The sequence below is a fragment of the Augochlora pura genome, chromosome 4 (genome assembly GCF_028453695.1).
Source record: "Augochlora pura isolate Apur16 chromosome 4, APUR_v2.2.1, whole genome shotgun sequence".
NCBI lineage: Eukaryota > Metazoa > Arthropoda > Insecta > Hymenoptera > Halictidae > Augochlora > Augochlora pura.
Window position 1 is genome coordinate 1,169,420 of NC_135775.1, and position 25,055 is coordinate 1,194,474.

General features: G+C 43.8%; 1 protein-coding gene across 2 annotated transcripts in view; it reads left to right on the forward strand.

Moving 5' to 3' along the window:
* Positions 1-401: 401 nt before the first annotated feature.
* Positions 402-25,055, forward strand: part of LOC144469555 (uncharacterized) — a 124,659-nt gene continuing 100,005 nt past the window's right edge. For both annotated transcript variants that reach the window (XM_078179972.1, XM_078179973.1), the window contains exon 1: positions 402-710. The gene's annotated coding sequence lies outside the window, so the exon portion shown is untranslated. The remainder of the gene's footprint in view (positions 711-25,055) is intronic.

Genomic DNA, 25,055 nt, shown 5'->3' on the forward strand with positions numbered 1-25,055 from the left:
CTTTGCCTCGTTCTGCCTCACTCTGAATCGCTTTGCCTCGTTCTGGCTCGCTCTGAATCGCTTTGCCTCGCTCTGGCTCGCTCTGGCTCACTCTAACTTGCTCAGCTCGCTCTGCTACGCTCGCTCTAACTCGCTCAGCTTGCTCAGATCGCTCTGCTTCGCTCTGCTTTGCTCTGCCTCGCTATGCCTGCCTCATCTGGCTACGCGGTCGGCAAGGCGAGGCAGAAGGAGCGCGAGGCGCGGGTTGATATCGCGTAGGTGGCCGCGTTCAGGGTTTCGCGGCGCGTCACCTGCGGCCGGCCGGCTGGCACGCCTGCGCCTGCCCCCGGAGGGAGGAGTATCCTCGTGGAAGGGGCGCCGGAGAGGGCGCGAGGCCTGGTACGGCCGGGTCGAGGCGACGAGACGCCGGCGTCCGTCAGAGCGGCGTCGCGACGCGAGAACGGTCGCGTTCGTCCGGCAGTGCAACCGCGTTACGCGAACACGGTGAACCATAATCTCTCTATCTCTCCGAGATCGCTGGCCGCGGTCACCTGCTCTGTTCGTTTTGACCCTTCACCGTCGGACACCGTGTTTACCTCTGCACGCGAGGAGGGAACTACGTCGTCCTCGAGGAGATCCCGCGAGGAGAGTCGGAGTGTGCACCGAGAGAGCGAGAGCAGGACGACGCGGGAAAAACGGGAACGCAGAGCCGTGTCCCGACGGCGTAACAGGTACGCGTCTACGAGATTCTCCGTCGCAACAGGCTCGGCACAGTCTCCGTCGCAACAGGCTCGCTCGGGGTTCACCCTTTTCCGCGGCTGTGCCGCTCGGCGAGACGCGAGACTTCTCGCCAGCTGATTAATCGCTGGCCAGATCGGAACTGGCACTGCTCCCCGAGGAGCAGCGGTTCTTCTTCCGTGCCGCGCGGTTTTATGCGGGACGACGCACTGGCTGCCCTCGCCAGTCCGGGCTGTCTAGGAAGGGGCTGAGAGAGATCAGTGTCCGTGGGGTAGATGCTCGTCGAAACGCGAATTTCAATTATTTATTGCCAAGTACGGCGACTGCGATTCGAAAGTCGGATGACGGTCACGTTTCACTCGACTTCGTTTTATGCCTTTACTCTACAAACTAGTAGCTACGATTTAACAGTCGAAAAACGGAATATAGTTAATATTATTTGATCACCTAGTCTTTGGCAATTTCCTGAACTTTATATTTATTCGAGCTTCATAGGAAATCTAACACTAGAATAAGCATATCAGCGAATATATTATAGAAATTGCTAAGCAACATTTTGCTCTGGGACGTTTTTAAGAAATCTTAACGACGTTCCAAAAAATATCGTCTGAAACAAGCAATCTTGAGAACGTCAATTTTATAAAGTAACACGTTCATGGACATAAAAATAGACATAAAAATGAACATAAAAATGGACATAAAATACACGTCATTAATGCGTCGTTGAGTCGTCCAGTGCATATCTCCAAAAAACCCAGTGACCGCAGTCCTCGGCTCAACCTCCTTCATTCCAGCTGCGCGTTCAACAATCTAAAAACGAAAATTTCACGTTCTACAATCGATCAACCGGTGCTTCGCGTTCTCGTAAATTTTAGAATTCAATGCGACAACGCTATTCGCAAGCACCTCTCGAATTTCAGCATCCGTCGTACGCGCTAACCAAGCAATGAAGGCACACGCCAATGAAACGCGTATCTCCAAAGTGGAAACGAAGTGCATATTTTCTGATTCAGTGTCTCTCGCTCCTTGTGCCCGATTCTTGAATGTGTCCCCGGCGATGAATCGCGGTGTTTTCTCAGCTTCAGATGGAACATGCATCGCGGTGTTTTCAGCCGCGTCCGCCCTTTTTTCTTTTTTCAATGCGCGTCGCGGTTGCTGAATGGCAAGTTAAGACGCGAAATTTCCTATCGAGTGCCGGCCGCCTTTAAACGCTTCATTATCCCGCGCTTTCCGAACCGCACAAAGGGAACAATGGTCGGAGCCGGGGTGAACGAGGGATCGTCCGTCGACAGAAATCCCTGTGCTTGTTAATAAACGACGCGTTTCGCGCTCAGGTTCCGCTACGAAACAACGACGTTTCGTTGATAATATTTAGGCGAAATAAGTTCCTTTTGCGACGTGTTATGTATGACCTGGAGAGTGTGCTCGACGAAAATATAGTAAGATATAGTGTGCGGGAGGTAGTGGATGGTACTGACATTCATAGGATGAGGGTACAGAATCGTTCAACCCTCTCAGTAGCGAACAACGATATATCGTTGTTGGCTGTTATTGAAAAGATAGTTTTCTTAATATTTTTATTAAACAACAATCTTATCACTTTCCTGAATTTGTCATTTATCAGGCTTTTCAAAGTTCTTGCAATTCCCTTCCGAAACTTTATCAAACTTCATATGAGTTTTAAACATTTCTACTCTTTCGGCTGGTACCGAGAGGGTTAAACAATAAATATGGTCTATTGATTTTAAAAAAGAAAAAAGGAAGAAACTGATGGGACACCCTAATATTCTCAGCTGACTTTGATCGCCGCGTTTTTCCTCGGACGAGTCATTGTTACGCGAACGATTTCCGCGATGCGACGCGCTCTAATTCCGATCCCGGGACGATGTTCAAAATATTGAGCATGCTCGCGGAGAGTCGGTTTAAACGGCCCGACCAATTTAACGCTGACACCGTTCATTTTGGGAGCTGCGTTCGCAACTGGATTATTAAACGTAACGCGGGAGACTCGTTCGAACGGTCCAGCGAATAAGAGCGACCGATTTATAGAAGCTCGTGCTTTATAACTTTAACGGGACTTGATTATCTCTTTATTGCTTGGAGCGTTTATTTTTTAGACTCACAGTTTTAGTGACCTAACCCTTTGCACTCGATTGGCGACTCTGAGGCACCACTAAAATTATTCAATTATTCTGTCAGCTTCTAAAATAATATTTGTAGCAACAAAGTTTAATTTTAGAAAAATTGTTTAACATAAAACTGTTGATATGATTCACAAGAATTAATTTGCTATATATAAAATACACTTGGTCGCTTGAAATGGAAATACTGTAAAACAGAAATATTATTTCAGATTTACAGTTAAAATGGCTTCGAGTGCAAAGGCATCTGTAGTCGATATATTATAGCAAATTCAGTGCGATTATTGAGAAGTATAAAACTAGAAGGTGCGCGTTCGATGCTCGACAGACGAGACGATTTCACTCGGCTTGCAAACTCTCTTACGCGTGCGGTGGCCATTTTTCAATTTGCCGCAGTTGCGACCTCGTCTCTCCCCATATTTTCAAGCTCGCCAGGCTTTTGCCATAATTTACTACGCTCGAATATCGAAAGTGCTATATATTCGGCCGTTTGTTATACTACCTTATTTTATCCATCGAAGAAACTTTCGCGAGCCAAAGGAACTGCTTTATTTCGTTAGCTTTGACATTGAAATATTTTTTAAACAATATCATAAAATATTAATAATACATAATAATAATAATCTGATAACTTAATAATACGATATAGTTAACAGTATATATAAATATAACAATATTAATATGTATCCATTGGGAGTCGTGTTTTAGAACTCAGCGAAATTTTAAAAGATATAATAATAATAATCTAATAATCTAATAACTTAATAATACGATATAGTTAACAGTATATATAAATATAACAATATTAACATGTATCCAGTGGGACGTGTGTTTTAGAACTTAGTGAACTTCTAAATAAGAAAATATAAAATCATCGTTAATAATTTTATAAAACGATAAAAATCATTTGACATCCTCCAACAATTGCAAGTACAACAATTGAAACGTCTCGATGGGAACATGTCTTCACCGCGTCCGAGAGCATTCGGTTCCGGACACAACGATGCTCGTCGCAGACGGAGTAGGGTCCGATGGAATCCGTTCCGCGACGCAAAGTCCATCAAAGGATATTCCGCCGGCCATTGAAAAGGAATAGGATCCGGCTCTAATCTGTGAATAGAATAGAAGTAGCGCGGCGCGGAGAGGGAACGATCTTTTGGTAGGATTTGACGTCGGTGACAAATCGGCGCCACGCCAGCAACTCCGTTTGATCCGAATTCGGTGGACCGATTGGGAGACCGAGCTCTCTCTCTCTCTCTCTCTCTCTCTCGAGCCGTGTTCTTATTCGCGGCGTGCGATGGAGGATGGGACTTTGCCCGGAAGCAGTCGATGCCACCAATAACAGCCGACGATAACTCTTATCGGGGCACCGGGAGTTAATATCGATCCTCCACCGACCCGGTGCGGCCGGTTCCGTCACGTTTTCGGCGGCCGGAGGGGGCCAGCATCCGTCGAAACGACGCTTATTCGACGTGCGAGTCGGCATGGCCGATCTACAGTCAGTAACACAAATGTTCTATAATATAGTCTGAATTTTGAGTACTTAAATTTCGAGCAATTAAAGTCGCAGAAATTAATCGAATTCCAGTCGATATTTCATTTTATTATTATTTTACTACTACTTAATTATTCTTCCAACATTCTACACACTCTTAAAAAAAAAACAATATTTAATTCTGAGCAATTAAAATCGCAGAAATTAATCGAATTCCAGACGATATTTCATTTTATTATTTTAATATTATTTCATTATTCTTCCAACATTCTACATACTCTTAAAAAAACAATATGATCCCTAGTGAACACAATTTAATAGATAAATAATTCAGTATCCCTAATAATTTTACGACAGCTTCTGCCAGTCATTCTTCCACTTTTGTCCAACAAAATCGACAGCTCCGACCGTCATTTTCCTCGACGGCTAATTTCGTCGACGCGTATTATTCCCGGCGATCGCGAGCTCTCATTGAGGGCGCCCACGCTCCCGGTGTCTTCTTCGTGTAACAGGTGATACTTTGGGGGATTAAAATCGTCGACGCCGGTGGCCCACGCGAGTTGCTGACCCGATATATACCCGCTCCCGGCTGCTGGGAACCTCTTCGCCGAGCCTCTCACTCTCCACGCTCTCCTCGGTCGATGCTGACCTTTTCGATTTCGAATCTGCTGGGTTTAGTGCACAGCGCGGTCGGACATGTTCCTCCTTTCAACAACGGCCTTATAGAGCGCCGCTGTCTGTTGTCTTTTTAGTAGCTTGTAAAAGCAACGGCGAGACAATCTCTACCGATTTCGAATTACATAACCTCGAATTTCGTACAACATAACCTCAACGCGATTCTATTCTTGAGCATTAAGAACAATATTTCCCGAACCACCGAAGCGTATATTAAAGAAACGTGTCCGCAGCACGGTCGATTTGAAATTTAAATCGCGACACTGCCGGGCACTCGGTCGACAGAAGAATAAATAATAATTCCTCCGGTGCTCGGCTCTTTAAGCGACTCGCTTCAATCCGCGCGCCTCCGCGGATCCGGAAATTTAAACGACGCCCGCGGATTTATCCTCCGCCTCTGTTTTATTATCGAATTTTGTAACCGAATCGTTCCCGCTTGTATCGGTTATCGGAATTTCAACGAATCCCGTGGAATGCGCATCGCAGACGCTGATTCACCCCGGGAATATTCGATCGCGTTCTGTTTTAATGGTCGACGAAACCGTCGAACGCGCGAACACCGCCGGAAAGTCAATGTTTAAACCATGCAACGTTTAAAAACGTACCCTGTAAAAAATGGCTACAAATGAATAAAATAAAATAAAATAAAATAGCAGAGAATAGAATTTAATAAAATACAACAATTTGGTTTGAAATTCAACTAAAATAAAATAATTTATTAGGACTACCAAAAACCAAAGGAGATCGTAAAATTAATTGTCAACTGATCCGTTCAGCATAATTTTAATTTCAGAAAACAATCAAATCAATTTTCACTGACGAAACAAACGAATTTCCTCGACTCAGAAAATCGCTTCATCAAAAATTACAATAAAAATCGCAGCCCCTTATTCTTATAAAACGTCGCCCTGTTTTCCGGCAAACATACCATCGGCTGTATTTCGCTTTGGAATATTCGGGCGTCGGCCAAGCGGAAATTGATTTTAAAAGCGTGATTGAATCGCTGGGCGGGGTGTTTATCCGCTATTAAAACAATATAGCGCTAATTCCAATTACCGTGGAATCAACGGGCCGGAGTTCGATCCGCGGGACGGATAGACGGCGAGCGAGAGAGAGAGAGAGAGAGAGAGAGAGAGAAAAAAAGAGATAGAGAGAGAGAGAGAGAGAGGAAAAATTGGATATCGAACCGAATCAGTATCCATGGCCCGTTGTCAATGACTCGATCCGTGAAATGAAGTGGTCGCGTGCCGCGATCGCGGGGAACAGCCCCCCCGTGAAACCCCCCGTGAAACAATACCAGAGCGCCCCGTCGAACAAAGCAAATTATTAGCCGGCGTTTCGATGCGAAACCGGCAGCTGACGCGTGTCGTAAATTGTTCGAAAACAGAGCGCGTTTCTCCGCGAGTCAAGCAACTCGTAATGAGATCAAACAGACCGCGATGAATCCTAGAGTTACCCTCTCGTGCGCAATGTATATATGTATATATGTATATTATGGTTCGCGTATGGGTGAACGCAGTTGGCAAAGGAATCGGTAATTGTCGTTGGAACTACCGTGCTCGTCTACGTCTGTTTATTAGCAATTTCAACGCAGCTATGGTATTTCGAACGCGGTGAAAAGTTATCTTAAATTTTGGTTCTTTTTATTGTAAAGAATAGTTTTTGTAGTAATAAGAATTGTGTGATTAAATTGAGTATAGTAAAAAGAATAACTTCCTATAGTAGTTGAACCTTTTATAAGAGACATCTGGGCTGTAATTTATTTTTAATAACCACCGGACGTCTTTTTTCTGGGCGAAAGTGTTAAAGGTGGTACCACGTAGACGAGCTCGGCCTGCCGTTCGAGCGTCAAAGTTCGCGATTAGACGCGTCCCGAGGGATGCGTTCCCCGCGCGAGCCAACTCGATTTAACCCTTTGCAGTCGAAAGCATTTTTAAGTGGAAACCCTAGATATTTGTTAACCCTTGCGACGTTGCCATTTTATATAACTCGGAGCATTTTATATATTACGGTATTGCAATATACGTATAAATATTTATATATTATATATATTATGGTATTGCAATTTGCGATTCGTGCAACAGGTTAACAGCTCCCAACAATTACCCAAAAATATAAAGAAATAAATAAAAATTATTTCGTGACGTGGCATAACAATTATTTAGGGGCGCCTCATCGTCGCCGCTGGACCGCCAAAGGGTTAAAGTCCGTCGACGGATCGATCGTTCGAACGCCGGTGATTCCGCAACGCTGCTATCGCGGAGGATTCCGAATACATCCCCCTGGCGCTATATCCGGCGAGCACCGCCGGATCACGAGAGCCCGCGGATCGCGGAAGATGATTCATGGTGTGCTTAACGAGCGGCCCGTTGACGTCCGTTTGATAATACGACCGTGGAGCCGTCGACGCGGATGAATTTAACGCGGTTACGCGCCGAGCGCCGCCGCGAACGAAATATCGCCGGCGATTATTCGTTGCCCCCGCCGACTCGATCCTGCTAATTAGCGCGACTAACAATTTAATCAGCCCCATGGAGCTCCGCGGCGCGGGCTAATCATTCCGTTCGCCGCCGCCGCGCCGTGACGCACAGTGGTACGAACCAATGATACGTCGGACGCGCGGAAATCTCTGTTAAATAAGAGCACTGGTATAACGATTTTTATCGCGATTTTTGGTTATATTTATTTTAGATGTTGTTTATTGAAGATTAATGGTAGGATTTAATTAAATATAATAGTTTAATATAATAGATTTAATATTAAATCGTATCACACTCGTACACAATTTTGATATTAATACTATTATATTGTACTGTTACAATTAATTAAATAATAATATAAACAGTATTAATTTTAATAGTTATAATAAACAGTAATAATTAAAGTATGAAAATCACACTTTATGATTCACAATCTTAAATATAAATAATTATTTATATTTCCTCGCGACGAGTCATACTTTTCCAAACACTTATTTCCCAAGAAAAGGACCTCTCTTCCCCCACCACTCGCCACCGGTAGTAAATCTCGCTTCGAGCGGCGGGTAATTTGAAAAGTTTCGAGATCCCTTTTTCGAGCCACTTCGTTCCGAGGAACGTTTCCTCGACGACGTCGACGACGACGGACGGACGGGCAAATTCGTTCCGGCGATTTTTTCGAAGGAGTTTACGCAGCTTCGACCAATCGATATTCTTCTCTCGCCTCGCTCACAAAGGGCCTGTGCAGCGACGCGCCCTTCGTCGATAAGCGTCTCCGCGGCGATCACGATCCCTGCGACCGAGATCTGCGAGAGCGTTCCCGAAGGAGCCAAGTTCTTCGATAAGCGAGTTGATAACGGCGGCTCGTAAAATCTTTATCGAGAGAGAAAGAAAGAGAGAGGGAGAGAGGGAGAGAGATTTTTCACGGCAGTTGTACACCGTCGACCGTAAAATTCTCGGCAAAGTTCGGCCCCCCGATTCGAGCGGATATTGGCCAGAGCAGTTCCGAAATTAACGCGGCCCTGTGTCGAATGCGCCGCCGAGAAATTGTTCTTCGCGACTCTGCACCAAAGAGAGCGAGAGAGAGAGAGAGAGGGTTCGTTAATTTTACGCGCTCGCTGGCTACGTTGTTTATAGGGCGACGCGACTTTTTGTCGCAGCGGCAACTCGATTTTTATTAGACTCGAGTTTGTTACAGTTTGCAGGTTGCGAGGAAATCGGAGGAAAAATAGCTGCGGAAAGTCTTGACAAGTTTTTTATTAATTTCGTCAACTGCGACGAGGCAACTGATATATGCGAAATTGTAATTTAAAGGTAACAGCACGTTCGAAACTTCTTAAAGACGTCTTTATGCAACCTGCAAAACACTTGAGTCTCTGCTTCGAATTTCACCTTTCCAGGTTTCTCACAAATTAAACAATTATTGTATGTCACGAATTGACGTCGTTTGATTGAATTGAACGAATAAGCAGAGCGCCAATTCTAGTTGACAATAAATGTTCCGCATCAGTCGTTGTTTTATAAAGTGCCTAAACGGAGAAGGCGACGGCTTCGTTCATTTCGGTGACCGCGCTCATGACGGATTTATTAAACGTAAACGGCGGACGGCTTCCGCGACGCTGCGAAAAGTCTAGGAAACAGGCGGGCGATCGATTTCCAGAATCTCGTGCTTCACGGCTTCGCTAGGGAACCGCGGAATATTTATGCGTTCGCGGCTCGTAAAATCTTTCGACGCCAACGATAGAACCGGCGAACGTTCGATAGAATCTTCCTATTGTCGCGCGTCGCGAAACCGCGACCGTGCTTTTCGGCCGTTTATGGTTGGTTAAACTGTTGCGGGCCAATAAAACGCGTGCGAGATCATTTCGAATTTATGGCACGGGAGATCAAGAGATATCCTCGATATGCGATATGCGAGACAAGGTTTTTCCATTTTTTCGAGTGGAGTGACATGTTCTATAGCAAGTGAGGGAATATTAATGAATTTTTCGGCAATGTTCAATTCTTTCCAAGTCGAAGTTAACAGATCGCAGAAACAAAATATCCAGGGATTGAAATGGTTTCTAATTTTTTTAAAATAATTAATACGTTATCCAAATATGGATGACACTAATTTCTGACCAATCTTGGAAATTCATTTTTATTGTAGCATATTTGAACAGATCGAATTTGACTGGAATATTTCGGCCGCGAAAGAGTTCCATTGCCAGCCCCTATAATAACTTTTTTGTTTCGCTTGAATTAATTCAATGATTTTAATTACATGGGGATTTTAGTGGTCGACTGTCGGCGCTCGATGCGTTAGCTCGTTCCGCCGAGAGTTTTTCACAAGGGCCGTGGACCCCGTCGGCGGGCAAGGCCAGGTGGGGCGACTCTAAACGATCGGCCGTCGGCCGGGAGCGTAATTGTAGTAAAAACGGTTAACGTTTTCCGGAGGAGGAACCACCGTTCACGGCGTTTACGTCCGGTGCGCGGCGGTAACGCGATCAAAACCTCGGGTAACCTTTTAAAGTTTTAAACGTCGCGTCGCCGTCGCGTCGCGTCGCGGGAAGAGGAGCCGAGGCTCTCAGCGTGTCACCGGTGTCTCTCTCCCCCGCGTTCAACGTAATTACACCGTCGAGTATCGAGGGACGAAAAAACAGCCCATTACGGCGAACACGGGCTGGCACCGGTTCTCGAGACGCCCGAGGCGCTTCTAATATGGCGGGAGTGGAGCTCTCGAGGAACTTACGCCGATTAACTCTCGCGGCACTCCTTTTCTATCTCCCTTTTTCCATCGTCCTCTTCTTCTTTTCCAACCAACTTAAATCTCACTCGGTTCGAGCAGCTCCTCTCGTCTATGCTCGCGGAACTTCCTCCAGATTCTCGCGTTAATTGCCTTCGATCGGTCGGCACTCGATCGGTTGTTTGCCGCGAAAGTGAGAGGTAAACGGCCGTGCACGGGCTCCGGGGTCTACGCGCACGGACTTTGGGGTTTACACGCACGGATTCTATGGCCTACGCGTGGATTCCGGGGTCTACGCGAGGTCTCTGGGGTCTACACGCACGGACTTTGGGGTTTACACGCACGGACTCCGGGGTCTACGCGCCACGGACTTTGGGGTCTACACGCACGGATTCCGGGGTCTACGCGCGCGGTGTTTTGGGGTTTACCGTGGGGAAACGTTCTAATTAAATTCAATTTATTCAAATGTATCACAATAAAAATGAGAATTCAAGATTGGTGAGAAATTTGCGTGTCAGCCATATATTCCAGTGACGACCGCGTTCACCGCGTCGAAACGTCCATCGCTTATCGAAAAATGGCGGAGTCCCCGCGGTCTGCTCGAAGCGACGTTTCCGATCCTCGTTGCCGCAAAGAAAAAGCGTAAAATCAAGCAACGCGGAATTAATCAGGCGGCCGGAGGAAGAGAACCGAGAGCCGGCGTTAGTGACTATCGATTCCGTGTACGTCCTCTCGGTTTCTTTTTCTCTTTCGATGCTCTCCTATCGAATTCGTTTCGCCCGGTCACGATGGCCGGCTCCGGGCGATAAATCTTGCCCAAGGTGTGCAAGGAGGAAAGCGGGGCGGAAAAAAAGCGGAGGAGAGCACGGCGATGGAAAGGAGGAGGAGGGGGAGGACGGTCGCGGATCGATGCCATGGTAAAAACCGTGGGGAGAGCAGCCTGTCCGAGCGTGGAACGTGCCGGGAATGCGGTTACACCTACGGGCCGCGGCGCGAACGAGCAAGGGGCCACTGTTTAGTCAGGATATTAGGAGCATTGATTACCGGAGATAGGAGAGGGGGCAAACGAACCGGGACAGCTCGTGCGTCTTGTTTCGGGGCCGGAGGCTCTCTAAAAACGACGGGAATCCTAATTCGGCGAAGACGTATCGCTCGGAAGGGGGGGAACTCTTGTTGGTCATGGGGTTGCGGTTTGCTGGAATTCGATTGTTCTGGGTGATGAATTTTATCGGCGAAATATTTGCAACGTGGATATCTTCTTGAATAGTGAATTTATTAAATTACCAAATCATTAAATTACCGAATTATTAAATTATTAAATTATTGAATTAATAAATTACTAAATTCTTAGATTACTGAATTAATAAATTACTAAACTCTTAGATTACTGTATTGCTAAATCACTAATTTACTGAATTACTGAATGATAAAAATAATTAAATTATTAGATTAATAAATTATTAGACTACCAAATTAATAAATTACAAGTGCACTCGTCGCAGCTAACTAACTGTTCGACTAGAGAAGCTAACAACGTGACGATCGAATCCCATTTCACCGACTCTCGTGCTGCCCCGCGCCCGCTCCCTCGCGAAGCCGAACGAAACAGCAGAAAGTAATAATCTCGCTCATGCTCGACAAATGAATTCCACAGGATATTTTCGAGTCCCGCAATCAACCCGGGGGCCGGCTCGCGTGCCGCGCGGTCGAGCGCGCAGCCCTGGCCGATTCAATTCGTAATGCCGGTAGAATATTTACCGAGCCTCCCCCCCCCCCTCCCCCCGCCGATTCGTCGCGTACTCGAAGGTATCAAGCCACGCCATTAATTCTTCGGAATCTCATGATTTATTACGACGATCGCAAGGGAGGAAGACAGAGCTCTAATTTCGTGGCGGACCGCCTCGTCCGCTCTTTTCCCGCAGTTTTCTTACCGGTTAATAACCGCCTCCTCCTCTCCCCCCTCCCTCGGCCCGATCTCGCCACGCTGTAAATTTATTGTCATCGTTGGATCGCGCGTAATACACTCCGCCCCTGCCCTCAACCCTTTTCTTTTTTTCGCGTTGCTCTTTTTTCGTCCGACCGTGCTATCTGTCCTTCATTTTCTTCTCTTTCTTTTCTCCTGTTTCTTTTCTCTTGGACGGGGACGACGTTAATTGGATCCGATTCGATGGATGGATTCTACCGGGCAGGGTCGACGCCAATGGCCGGCGATTTGTCCGGGACGCGTCGTTTTTTTTTTGGGACAAACGTCGTCGCTTCCGAGCTAATCTATTTTCGATGTTAATAATTTGTTGGAGATTAGTTGGTTCAACCCTAGAAAGATAACCATATGACAACGTACGTAAAAGATAACCATACGCTTCAGAGGCGCATGCTTTTCTATGGCGTCAATTTTATACTAACAATGGATATTTATTTAAGTTAATCTAGTCATTTTAAAGGTTTGGCATTATTGTAAAAATAAAATGCATTTATATTATATTTTTTTATAATTTAAGTAATTTTCAACTTAAATCACTAGACCTCTATGCAATTATAAAATTAACAAAAATCAACAGTCTTCGGTTTATTTCGCAGGCGCCTCTGCGACGTAGGTTATCTTTCTAGGGTTAATGATTTATTGAAGATTGATAGGCCTAACGATTTGTTGAATATTAATTGGCTTACGAATATTAATTGCCCTCCAAAAAATGGGAGAAAAATTGATAGGACACCGTAACGCGCGCGCATTGTTCTACAATCGGGATATAATTTATACGACGTCGATTCCTCTTTGCCAACGTTCGTCCAGCGCCGCGGCGCATCGCAACGCGCTCGTAAATGTAAAACCTTCGGTTGCGCGCGATCACGCGGCCGATAAAGTCTCGCCGCTGGAGAACGCGCTCCGTCGTTCCGCACCTGTCGCGGGATCGATCCGACGGGATCGAACCGTTCGTCCCGACGACCGCCGTCCGTCCGGAAATTAATTCGATCCGGGCCGCGATCGCAAATATTTTTTCAACTGATTTCTACCGGCCTTGTTTTATTAGTTTCTCTATCGGGAACGCGCGGCCCCGGTTTTACATTTCATGCGCTGTTCTACGGGAGAAATGATTGCGTCGACGGTTCGCCGCCAAATGAAATTTGCTGTTACCGCGATTGATGCTGCAACGACGACGGGATATTCGACGCCAGCGCTTTTTTTTTCTTCCTCGCGGACTGCTCTGTTTGTTCGAATTCGGCGCCGGATTAGCGGATTCGTTGCTGGTGGTCCTTTTTTGTTTATGGAGGATTTTAGGCTGATTTGGTTATGGGTACAGTTAATTTAATTTAGGTGTAGGTAGCTTCGATTTTATTTAGGTATAGGTATTTTTATAATTTTTATTTAATTTCATTCAAGTGTAAGAAATTTGAATTTTATTTAATTTAGATACAAGTAACTTTAATTTAATTTAATTTAATTTCGGTATCAGTAACTTTAGTTTAATTTAATTTGGGTATCAATATCTTTAATTTAATTTAATTTTGGTATCAGTAACTTTAATTTTACTTTCACGAATGCTTTATCCTCGCCCTCCTTTATTAAATATATCCCCTTTATCCTCGAACCGGAAGTCCTCAGACCATCACGCTATATTACACTGCAATCGCGTCGAAAAATTTCTACGCTATCTAGAATAAAATACTTGCTAAGAAAAATCAAAAGAAATATCAAAACATATTTCGAGAAGATTAATTAATTCGCAGAGCGATATTCTCTTCGTGTTCTTAACCAGCTTTTTCCCGGCTCTGAGACCGGAAGTCCCCAGAAATCCTCGCTAAATCAGGCCGCAATATAGTTCTCGCGAACCTCTTGTCTCTCGTCTCTCCTCTCGCCGCTATGAAAACAGCAGCGAGGGAAAGAGAACCGCCACCGAAGATCGCCGAAGCTAAACACACCGTCTCAGCCTCCTCCATCCTTTTTCCCAGTTTATTAGCCGTTCATCATCCCCGGAAGCGGAAATCCTCGGGAGTCCTCTCCGCGCGCCGTATCCTCCTCAGCGACGCGGCACACGCGCGGCTGACAATGAGAGAGGCTGTCGCCTCGGCTCGCGTAATTCAAGCGGTTTTTCATCCGGTAATCCCGGGGAAGCGTCGCCCGCGTTATAGAAAATTCCAATGGCGGATGGAGAATCGCGGTTCTCGGAGGAATACTCGGTAGGTTGGATTGTTGCAACGTTGTGGTACATTTTCGATATTTATGGCGTATTTATGGAATCCTCCGTTACACGGCCTATTGATATGGTAATGGCGCGGAGGTGCGAATCCGTGGCGGACGCGTGAACGCGGTATGCCGGCGAGGTTTCCGGTACTCAACAAGTACAGTGTGTGCTCCGACGTGGATCCATAGATTCTCGAATGTATCGGAAAACTTCGTTTCGTTGTGAGCGGATGTAACGGATCGCTGCGCCTCCTTCGAGGATTAATTTCGCTTTAATTGGAACCGCGAGTCGGAGGAGCTGCCTCTCTCTCTCTCTCTCTCTCTCTCTCTCTCTCTCTCTCTCGAATCAGATGGGATCCGTGATTCGACGGCTTCGTTTCCGCGATATCGGTCACGTCGGTCCCGATAAAGCCGCCGCGTAATCGATTCGAGGCCCTGGAAAGGGTTGCTCGTCCTCGAGGAAGATAAACACGGCCGTTGCCGAGCGGAGAGAAAGCGCGCGCGCGAGTGAGGACGGACGGCGGCGAACGTGAGCGGAATGTTTGCCGCCCTCCTTAATCCACGCCTCTCCGAGTCGTATCGAAATTTCTTTTCGAGAGCCGAGGACGTCCTCGGCTGTCGCGCACGAAATTTCCATAGGGACCCTAATATGCTTTTAATCGCTTAATAAGATTTTGTTAAGGGTATTTTTGGAAATAATTATGTAAATAAGAGTCGTGCTAGAAAAATGAAGAGAGGACAGGGTAGTAATACTAACAGGGTAAATAATACTAACAGGATAAATAATACTAACCTTTTGCAATCGGTGCCATCGTGGATATTACCTACCATCGCTTATAAACAATTATATTATTATATAGTATACGATATATATGTATATATAATATTGTTATAATAATATTCGATTTATATGAATTTCTAGGCATCGAGAAATAGTTGCAAATCGCTAATAAACTTTAATATTTAGTCACATATTAGAATCACGATGTCCCCTGAGAGGAGACAACCGAGTGCGAAGGGTTAACACTAGATTTACGGAATCCGTCAAAATGACGGGTCACTGATTATGTTAACGTGCTATAATTCAGATTTTAAAGATACATTTTTATTGCTTATTTATCGAATATATTTACTATAATTATTTATATTTATTTATTTATCGATTACATTAACGATTAGAATAAATCGTTACTTTCATAAACAAATATAAAACGGCTGCTTTTATTACTCCGTAAACCTAGGGTTAATATAAGCTAGATAATATTACCAGCCACGATCCGCAACCCTTTCTATCGCACAGAATTTAAACCATCCTCTCCATAAAAACCGAATTAAGTGATAATTATCTTCCGAGAGATTTAGAACGTTCGACAAGTGCGTTTACTTGTTGCACGGCTCGAGGATCCAGGTAAACTGTTTAAAATGCACCCGTCGTTCCTCACGGCGCGCCGCGACACGTCCGAGAGAGAGAGAGAGAGAGAGAGACTGGCAGTGTATGTGTGTGTCTGCGAAAGAGGAAAATGAAAAGACGGGGAAACGGGGCCGCGGGGAATCTGATTGCAGTTTCCCACAGCGCACGTGTCTACCATACACGACAGGTGTTGCGAACGATCCCGCCCGTTTACGCGCGGCGTACACGTAACTCGATAGAACTGTCCCCCGCGTCTGCTCTTTGTCCGGCAAAGGGGCCAACGGTTGCGAAATAATTAGCCGGGATCAAGATCGCCCCGGCTTTCTGATCGCGTGGGATAATTGGCGAATAATCCGTGCGCGCGTCGACGTTCGCGATTAATATTCCGCTCGGTTATGCCGGAACGAGGCTCGCGAATCTCATTCTCGCGTTCTTTCGTTTCAACGCTCCGATGGCCGATCGTTTTCGCGATTATATCACTGTGTGTGTGTGTGTGTGTGGCGATCGTTTGTAATTTTTTTATAATTTTCTTTTAGGTTACTTTAATTAATTTCTTTGAGGTAATTTTAATTAATTTTCTTTAAGGTAATTATAAATTTTATTTGAGGTATTTTTACTTTAGACGCGTTAATTTTATTAGGTTGGTTAATGGACAATTTTAACGGAAATATAAGTGAAGTTAGTTGGGCAACAATATTTGTTAGACGAGTGCTACAGTACCATTTTTAGTATATATTTTAAACAGCGCGAAAAGTTACTATCCAAATCACATAAATTCTATTAAAAAGAATTAATATTGAATTAAAATATCCAATATTAAAATTATCACAGTTTCCTTAAAAAAAATCGCACAACCATAAATCTGACGCCATTTTAAAGCTTGAAGTCTCTGCTTTCACACCCCGTAACTCATTCCTTTTTGCGATTTTTCTCCCGCAAGATATTTCATTTATTATACTAGAGGCAAATAAGGCTTCAGAGTGTCCAGTAATTCGCCAGTTTTGAAATAATAAATTTGACTGGAACATTGTTCCGCGTTCTATTATTTTCGAAGGAGTCGCGAGCGTTAGGGGCGCACCGAATCCCGCAGCCTAGCCCGGAGTAATTAAAAAAGAGGATTCCGGCTTTTAATAAGACCGGGAGGCTGTCGGAGGAGAGGGAGTCGTTGCGTTAATGAGGATGTTGCGCGCAGGATCGGTCCGGCGCGGCGGTTCTTCTAATGATTTCATTATCCTTCATCGAGCCGTGTAAACCAACCCCTGTTCGTCAACGGGTTCCGTTCGCCGTTCCACTCCGAGGTTCCAGTTTCAACGATCCATCCTCTAAACAAGGGCCACCGCCGCTCTCCGCACGCGCGCGCAACGATTTCGATCGGTCGCGCTTCCGACGACGATTATAATTTATAAAGCGAGCAATTTTCAAGCTGAATGTGCAAATAATGTTTATGCGACGAGTTTTAAATAAATGAATTGTATAATTTGGTAGAATAATCTAGCCTTCATTTTTTATGGATCTTTTACTCCAAGTTTCATTAAGATATCTATTGTTAAAGTTTAATTACAAAATATTAAAATTATAAATCAATTAAAGTTGAAAATCAATTTCCAATCACGGAAAATTCTTAACCGAGGATGAAATTGATTTGTCGATTTCTCGCTCGTTGGACGACGCATCGCGCGTCGCGGCGCGAAGCGGCGATTCTCCCGGGCTTTTTGTATCCTCGAATGTATACGAAACGCGCCTGCGAGGGCGGACCCCGAGCCCAGCCCTCGGCACCGAAGGGATCAAAGGACAAGACGCCCCCGGAGGCCGGAACCCTCTGACATTTCGCCCGCGGAGTGCTTTGACATTTGCGATTTCTATCAAGAGCCTCCTCGGGTGCTGCGAGTCGATTCTACTCGCGCGCCGCTTTCGAAAAGAAATTTCCATCTCGCGATGCATCGACGGAGAGACCGGCTCACGACGGAGACCAATTAACAGCCGGTATTTTCACTCTTTTGTGCTTCGACTCTCTCTCTTTTTTTCTCTGTTTCTGTTTCTTGCTCGCTTTCTTTTTTGCGAAATTAAGGAATAAAACTGTGAGTTGCCAAGGGTGTATTAAACAAGTCTTTTCTTCATTCAAGACAATCTTGTGAATTATCAAGAATATACTGAGTTACAGTTTTCTTGATTCAAAACGATTTTGTGAATTATGAAATATATATTGAGTTACTGTTTTCTTGATTCAAGACAATTTTGTGAATTATAAAATATATATTGAGTTACTATGTTCTTGATTCAAGACAATCTTGTGACTCGTAAAATATATATTGAGTTACTGTTTTCTTGATTCAAGACAATCTTGTGACTCGTAAAAATAATATATATTTTTCTTGAATCAAGAAAACAGTAACTCAATATATATTTTACAAGTTTCTATTTTCTTGACTCAAGACAATTTTATGACTTATAAAGTTTACACTGAATTACTATTTTCTTGACTCAAGACAAAATTGTGATTTAAGTTTCACTTTAATAGTTTTCTGAAACGCGACAGAATAAGTGCTGCAACGGAGACTCGATTCCTGATTTCTCCAAATTAATTTCCTTAGTTCCGCAAGAAAGTAAGAAAGCAAGAAATCGAGAGAGAGAAAGGGAATAAGAAGGAGAAAGAAAGAAATCGCGACGCCGGACCCGCGTTCCACGCGATCCTGGTAATTCGATCAAGAAACTCGACTGCCGATCGCGTCGCCGTAAGTAATGTAAAAGTTGCGATATCGGTGAAACGGCGAAATTGCAAAGTTCTGGCTAGGCGGGGTGGTTCTTGTAACAGAACGAGTGGCGTGATTCGGAGGGAATTACACCACCGTCGGCGGGGAACGAGATGCTTAACCCCGTTCCAGGTTGTTAAGTCCTCGCGCACCGCTAACTTACGATCTGCCGTTTAGGCGATTCGCCTCGGCGAACCATCTCTTGATGAACTTCAACGCGAAAGATCGATCAACTACACTCGGCGCACTTCTTCGAGAATTCCGCGTCACCTCCTACACTCCCCTCCAAAAGCGTCAGAACTCCCGTGGAATAAATTCGGAAATAAATTCGGAAATAAATTCGTAAATAAATTCGGAAATAAATTCCAAAACTCAAGATAAATAAATTTAGAAATACCGAGAGCTAATTCTTACAATTTTCTCAATTGAATTTCAAAATTAATTATTTATATATCAACGTGACGAATGTTTCGTAGGGCAGAAAATTTATTTCTTTTCTTATTATAATATTATCGTCGCCAGACGACGTATCGCGAGCCGGTGCGACGTAACGGAGGCCGAAGGCAATTGCAGTCCTCGCGCAATTAAAACGATCATCGAATTGGTCCGGCCGACGGGTTTGTCGCGGCATATCGATATCCGGTCCGATTGTAGGCGGTCTGTATTTTCCGCGCAATTAGAGGTAATTGCGCCGTTAACTCTATTTCATGCTAATTACGCGGGCGTGTGCGCGCAGGTGTTAGAAAGTATCGCGAATCGGCCCTGTCCGTATAATCCTCTCTTTACGGTATCGTGCCGTATCCGGGGCTTGACACGCGTCCTACTTAATTAGCCGTCGCGAAATATCGCTGGAATGAATTCGACCGCGCGGTTTCGATTCCGCCGATTTATCGCCCTTATCTTTCCGGCGGCGGTTTACGCGTGCGCGGCTGATTTACAGGCTCAAAATGCCGGACAATGGTCTCTTCAACGTATACTCGTCTTCGCGTAGAAAATTTGTCATTTTGCAAACAATTATCAATAGCCAAATGTTTTTATTTTGTTGCCAAGTTACGTTGCATTGCCTTAGAAAACTGAAAAGATATAATTTATTTAAATTTCGTACAATTTTGACTAGAGCAGTTGCTCTGGTAATTTAATGATATTAATTTAATAAATGACGCGAAATGAAGCGAAATAAAGCACGTAAAACGAAGCGAATTAAAGCACGTAAAACGAAGCGATTCGCGCGAACTTCAACGGCAACGTTATCCGTTACCCGTCGACGAAACACTTCCGGCGGGCGCCGACACTTGGCAACGGTCTCGGGCTACGGAGGGGAGGGGGGAGAGGGGCGCGGCGGTGTCGCCAATTATCAATGCATTCCACTTTGAAAAGAAACGAGGCTGTACCTGTTGCTCGCGGCCAGGCCAAAATGGCAGAAGTCACGAGCCTCGATTTATTTTCCACGGGTGCTTCGCCTCGCCGCGACCCCTCGGCCGACCTTGTCCTCCATGTTGAATATATCTTCCGGTCCGCGCGCGTCGCCGAGCCGAGGGGGGCTCGAGGAATTCTTTTGTGAAACGGCGACGAGCAGGGCGCAGATCCACCGATAGCGGATTCCATTGTTTTCGAGTGATCCTGATCGACAACGCTAAAGTTGCAGTTGCAACCCTTTGTGATAAGGGTTGAAAGGTGATCTACTAGTTGATCTTGCTAATTTTTATATCTAAATGTTCCTTTTTTAATGGTGTGTACGAAATGGAGACTGAAAAATATTGTGAGTAGTAAAATATAAGTTTGAAAAATTGTTTGAAAAATTTTGTTGAATAATTTCTTTAAGAAGTTGTAGCAAAGAAATTTATTAAATATTGTATTAAGTGAATTTTTTAAAGAATTGTATTGAATAAATTCTTCAAAAAGTTGTATTAAAGAGACTCATTAAATATTGTATCAAGTGAATTCTTTAACGAATTGTATTGAATAAATTATATGGAAAATTCTATTGAGTAAATCCTTTAAAAAACTGTGCTGAATAAATCTTTTACAAATTTTTATTCCACAAATCCTTCAAAAAATTGTATTGAATAAATCCTTCAAAAAATTGTATTGAATAAATCCCTCAAAAAATTGTATTGAATAAATCCCTAAAAAAATTGTATTGAATAAATCCTTCAAAAAATTGTATTGAATAGACCCTTCAAAAAATGGTATTCAATGGAATGTTTAAAAAATCGTGCCGACTATATACTTTAAAAAATTCTCCGAGAGACTATGCTGAATAAAGCAGTTGCTTTAATATTTATCGATCTCGCGCTGTATTATATAATCCTCGCGTTTAAATTTAGATAAAACGCAATTTCTTTGATAAAATCCGTGGACATCGTAGTCGTTTAGTTTACGAGTCGCCAAAGATTTTTAGCTGCAATTCTATCGTCGTTTTTCCTGCTACGAAATATTGTGAAAGGAAAAGAAATCGTATTCGACGCGGGGGCACAATTATTCTGCCCGAAGGAATCTTTTCTCAACGATGCGTTTGCTGTGACTCGAACGTTTCTCCCTCGGAAACATTTCCTGGCATCGTTAAAAAACAACCGCGATATTTTCGGGGGACAAATCCGATTCGACGCCATCTTGCAGATTCGTTTCGCAACCCTTATAAATCTGCAACGTCTTAAATTATTTAACACTGCGCAGATAATTAAATAATCGTTCGTGAGACATTTCTGCTTCTCTTTATTCACAATTTTAACATATTTGAAATTATTTTAAATTATTTTAAATTATTTTAAATTTCTATTTTAGAGTTATTTCAATTGAACTTTCACCCTTTTGGATTCTAAAGTTTCACGCTCCCCCGCGACATATTAGACGCACGCGCGTCTTCCCGGCGGACGTGAGAGAAACCATAAAATGGGAGATCCAGATCCAATAACTCGCACATGTCGCACGGCAAATTCTTTCCGCGACAATCTCGACGTTTTTTTGCGTCCTCTACTGTCTGATTTTGCATCTAGAGAGCGGCGTTTATTGTTTACAAATTTATTAATTCCTTGTACAACTTAACCCTTTGCACTCGAGATTATTTATTGAATTTCAAAACGAAGATATTAAATCTTATTAAAAATACAGGTTAAAAATAATAATAAATAATAATAAAATAGGTCTATTTTTTAAAAATTCTTTATAAAATAGAAACTGAATAAAATAAATGAAATAAATGAAATTAGTGAAATTAATAAAATAATAAAATAAATACGAAAATTCATCATGAGCCCTTGAATAACTGATTCTACGATTCGGAATTAATTTGTTAATTAACAAGCAACGCTGCGAACGTTACGATAAAAACCGAAGATTGTCCAGCATGCCAAGAGTTCCGAGAATTTATCAATTGTTGATTTCTGCGCGGCGCGTTTTGCGCCCTTTAGAGTAGAGCAGGTCGCCCGGTATATACAGTCGCGTTGGAGCCGGTGCTCCGGGGGCAAGGGTTGAAAGGTTCTGCTACGCGGGCGGTAGATCAAGAATTCAACGTTCTCTTGCGCACGAAATACGTACCGACGTTTTACATCCCCCGGGATGGATAGGGGTTGGAAATTCTTCGATACAGCACGAGCAGAACCAAGAACTTTACATTCCGGTTTGGACGCGTACCCGGAATTCTCCTCTCTCCCTCTCTCTCTCTTTCTCTTTCTCTCTCTCTCTTGGATAGCCACCGGGAAACCGCAAACGTTTCGAATAACTTTCGGTTTATCTTACCGTAAAATTAAAAGCTCGAGCAACGAACGGGTTACGTTATTATAAAAGGCTGCACGCATTGGGAAACTGGCATTCCACGATTCGTTTCGAAGCTGTCGATAAAAAGGGAACACTTCAAACTTCAACCCTTCGCGGTTTATATATTTTATAATTAATTCTTGTCGAACGAACAGGTGGGTAGGATACGTAGTATATTGAAATAGGAAAAATAAGATTTGTGAATTCTTGTTTAAAGTATACGGGCGGTAGCATGTTCCAATTTCATGGAAAGCATGGATGGACTTTATCTCTTGCAAAGTAATTCTTTTATTATTAAATAAAAATACCAGGTTATTCCTAATACAGTAATTCTTCTATAATTAAATAAAAATATCTGGTTAGTCTTCATACAGTAATTCTTCTATAATTAAATAAAAATACCTAGTTATTTCTAATAAATAATTCCTTCAGTAATCGAAAAGATTGAAAAGGAATATAAATATAATTCAGCATGTAAAACGTATATCGCTCTTCAAAACGTGTACGAACGCTCTCGCGACCGACTGTACAAACCGAGGCTCGAGTTTCGCGCGGTGTATGCCGGGAAATTAACTATTCATCAAGTTGCTTCTTCAACGGGTAAGGAAACTCGCCGATCCGCTCGTGCAGCAGACAGCAGCTAGGTATTATCGTCTGCGAGGCGGGACCGGTGTACGCGAGCGAGTCGAGAGAGGATTCCCGGTTGTGTCGAAAGTTGAATCGCGGAGGCGCGTGGCGCGTCGCGGCGACGCGCAGTGCTTCGATCCTACGAGGACGAAACTCGTGTCTTTTTAAACTAATTCATTTTCGACCCGAATAACTTGGTAATTTGTTCAAGAGAATGGAAAGAAGACTGCAATGTTGAATAGAAAAATCTATGGCAATTTGTTAGGGTTTTTCTACTAATTTTTATTCGAATATAAAGAGAATAGAAAAAAAAATTAAAGTTATTAAAAATCATACGAAAACAATTCTTAAATACTCACATATAAAAATTATAGCAAATCAACTTCTATAATATTCTGTATTAAACCTAATACATATACTAATTCAGATTCTTTTCGAAATATATTTCGAATAAAAAGAAATAAAAAGATATTGGCATTTTTGGTTTTCCGTATTCTCCTCGATTATTTATGCAAAAATATAAAAATCCTAGATTACTAATAACTTCTAAAAAGGAAATAAAAAATTATTGGCATTCTTAGATTTCCGTATTCTCCTCGATTATTTATGCAAAAATATAAAAATCCTAGATTACCAATAACTTCTAAGAAGGAAATAAAAAATTATCGGCACTTTTGGTTTTCCGTATTGGCGAACGCAGCGCGCGCCGCGCCGCAGACGTGGCCCCGAGGGGGCGTAAACAAGCGTCGTTCATTTGCCGGGGTTCGTTTCTCGCGCGACATCCCCGACCTTGTTAGCGCCGGGTACGAGCCCGGCCGTGGAACGATAAAACTGAATCCGAGCGACGAGCGAGGCTCCTCGAGGCAGAGCCTACGCGGGGAATTGAATTTGCCGCGGCGGCGGGGGGGAGGGACGGGGCGCGAATAAATACGCGACGAGCACCGAAAAGCAAAGCGGCATCGAGAGCCACGGCGAGAGTCTCCTCCAATTATTCGCTTATTTCCGGGCGGAGTCGCGGGGATCGCGAGTCGTTTCGACGCGGATTTGTTGAACTTTCCTTGCAAAGGGCTTGTTGCGAGCCAACTGGATTACAAACCCTTGGGGGTGTCTTCAAAATGTCTGATAATTTGGAAATGGCGGGGACTTGAGATCATCTGAAGGGACTTTTTCCTTGGCGGAAATGCAATTCTGCGGCTTTGTTTATGCATTGTTAAGGAAAGAACGATGAAAAATTAGGGCTTGAGATGTAAAATAGATTTAAGATGGACGTCTTTAAGATATCTATTGTACAGGGGCGTCTTAAGATCCCTACGTTTCGAATATCCTACGAATGGCCTAAAAACGTCTTAAAAACGTCCTATGTTATGTATGTTCTTTTACCCCTAAAATAAGACATATTAAAGACGTCAATTTTATTCCATAAGCCATTCTTAAATGTCTCCAAGATATTTAACTTTTATTAAACAAAGCTCAATAATTCTAGCAACAATCTAACATCTGCTCTAACTTCTGCTTTCATTCGCCCTCAAATATTTCTATTTAATCTCCACCGTGAAGTGCAAAAAGAATTGCAAAGGTTTTCCAATCTCCGATCGAGTTGCAGAATCGGCGAAACGTTTTCAGTTTCCGCGCGAACCGTGGAACGACGCGCCGTCAATTTAATTCGGGCAGCGCGCGGCGGAGCATTAGACGGAGTTGGCCGCAGATTACACAATTATATTCACGGGATCAGCACCGTTGCAGAATTTCTTCGGGCCCGTTAACAGACCACGGGGATTATAGGTGCCGGCAATGGGGAAACAAGTTTCCCGCCGAACTACGATAAACCCGAAGCCGGGGAGAGCATATTCGTCGGCGAGGCGGCGGCTATGGCGCAATCGGGCCGGCTTGCCGATCGATCCGAGCCGGTGCGCGCACCGGCACTTTAGATCGGATCTGAACCGAGTTCGGCTGCGCTAACGATAAGAACCGCTCGCTCCGGTGACCTTGTTTCACCCTTTGAGGGTCAAAGGGATTTTTTCAGTTTAGGGGTTGCCATCGCGCGACTTTGCGCACGGTGCTTCGAGTTATGGAAAAAAGTAGTAAAATTGATGTTTTTTAA